The sequence below is a fragment of the Eumetopias jubatus genome, unplaced genomic scaffold, assembly GCF_037043125.1.
Source record: "Eumetopias jubatus isolate StellerSeaLion01/CBP00866 unplaced genomic scaffold, mEumJub1_p1.0 scaffold_4, whole genome shotgun sequence".
Lineage (NCBI taxonomy): Eukaryota > Metazoa > Chordata > Mammalia > Carnivora > Otariidae > Eumetopias > Eumetopias jubatus.
The window spans coordinates 132,061,998-132,064,170 of NW_028274810.1; the positions used below are offsets into that span (position 1 = coordinate 132,061,998).

A 2,173-nucleotide genomic window follows, 5' to 3' on the forward strand; every position below is an offset into this window, starting at 1 on the left:
CACAGACGATACAGTTATAATGATCCCACCTCCTCCCCCCAGGGTATTGGCATAATTTCGCTGAACAACTGTTTTATTTTGGTAAATAGAGTCCAGCTGGAGACATTCCTGGATAGGAAGCGTGAGGAGCCAAGCAAAATAGAACAACAAAGAGCTTTATGTTGTGTTACTAATAATCATTTACTCTCTATCCTTTTTCACTCTTGTAGGAGTTCTCTGCCTAGTTTCTTTTTATTCTTAATCCCTGAAAGCGTCCCATTTCCGGCTGACACACTTTTCTTCCTCTGGGAAAAAAAATACCTCTTAAAAATCTGTCTGGAAAACTCCCGCTTGCTTTCCTGGCTAGCCTTGGCTTTGTTTTGTGTTCAGCTCTCTCCACTGACACTCAAACCTCATGAAGATCACAACTGCTGTATTTGGAACCACAAAGAGTTTAGGGTTTTTTTGTTATTATTATTAGAAAGTGAATGACTTATGATATGCAATTATTAAAACTTTTTTTTGGTTACCAAGTAACAGAGAAAAACCTTAACGACTCAGTGCAAATTTCACATTAATTTGGACAAATCACTCAGAAGTCATAAATCAGTACTTTGAACACACTATATTATAACGAAGTGTCTGAATAGCACTCCTAACAACACAAATGAAATTATTCCAATTGTATAAATTATTAAATCATGCATACTAAATTGATTTTACCTGTAAAGATATTGAATTTTAATATAATAATATTGCTAAATTATGTTCTAAAAGTAGTAATTGTGGTTCAAGGCCATAAGATACTATAATGTAAACCAATTGCAGTACAACCAGATAGTTTTTATAAAATAGAAAGTGGAACATGTTAGTAACACAAAATTTGCAATAACTTGGGGTTCTGTATTTTTAGGTTGAAAATAATGTCATGATTTTATCTCTTCCAAATGTACTAAGGGACAAGGTTTTCTTTTTTTTTCCTTCTATTTTCACCTTTTTTTGGGAATACAAGGCAAAGTTACAGCTTCAGATCATTAAGTAAACAAATGTGGGGATACCTTACTGACAACAATCATGACCTGAATTCTGTGAGTAAGTAGTTTTCCGGTTCATGGGGTAGGGGAGAACCACATTACTCAGCTACCAGAGGGTTCTGGCTTCAACTCTGGCTAGAAGGAATGCCAGTCCTGGTCAACCCATGATCTTCACCACAGCAAACTGGAATCTCCAATTTTTCAAACTAATTGTAGGAAGAAAGAGTAACTCCAGACTGACATATAAATTCATCTGGATGACTACTAAAGTGTCCTCCACTCCTAAGGTGTCAAAATCCTCAGAGTGACTGTTGGAGTCAGGAGCCTTTCATGTGCTCCCTGTAATTATATGGTGCGTAGAGGCTGGTAAGCATTATTAGTCCTGCTATACCACCTCGTGCTACCCCTCGAAGACCGCCTGGACATTGATACAACATGCCTGTCATGGTTCTAGCTGCTATCCTGTTAAGATCATCTTCTGCACCTCGTGTTTTCTCGGTGATGACACCAAATGCACTACAGAGCAAAGCCAGAGAACCTACAGTATTAGCCCAAAGTGCCCCTTGCCTAGTTACCATGTTCAAAATCTGTACGTTTCTTGGTTTGGACCAGGACATGTACTGGGTTTCCTTCAATCCTAGCCGTAGAGCGTTCATTGCCCCAAATGCCGCCCCTGTCATACAACATCCTCCAATGGTAAAGAAGTCCAGGTCAAATCTGCCCCGAGTTTTATTAGCTCCATCGATAAGATAAACTCATCTGTATCCTGAACGAGAAATCATGTATCCACATTTAAATACGGAGACAGAGGGTTCGTACCAGTCCCCGGGGCGCTGGCCAAATCCCCGGGCGAGAAACCTGCCCGGCCCGCTCCAGAAAAGCTGGCCAACCCCCGGGTGGTTTTGTTCCCGCTTCCCGCCCCTCACCCCATCCCCCCCCCCCCCCCCCCCCGCGGCCCCTGCCGCTCTCCATGGTGTGGCAGCAAACTGCCGGTCCGCTCCTCACCGCCGCCTCAGGCTGGATTCGTCTGCTCCGCCGCTGCTCCCCAGAAACAGCAGGGAGACCCGCGTTACCACTGCCTCTTTAACACGGCGACCTTCTGGGAAGGAACAAGGTTTTCTCAACTCATGTAGATAACCATAAGGATTCTTTTACTTGGT

General features: G+C 42.7%; 1 pseudogene; it reads right to left on the reverse strand.

Moving 5' to 3' along the window:
- Positions 1–1,312: 1,312 nt before the first annotated feature.
- LOC114223554 (mitochondrial import inner membrane translocase subunit Tim23 pseudogene) lies at positions 1,313–1,944 on the reverse strand (annotated as a pseudogene).
- Positions 1,945–2,173: the final 229 nt, after the last annotated feature.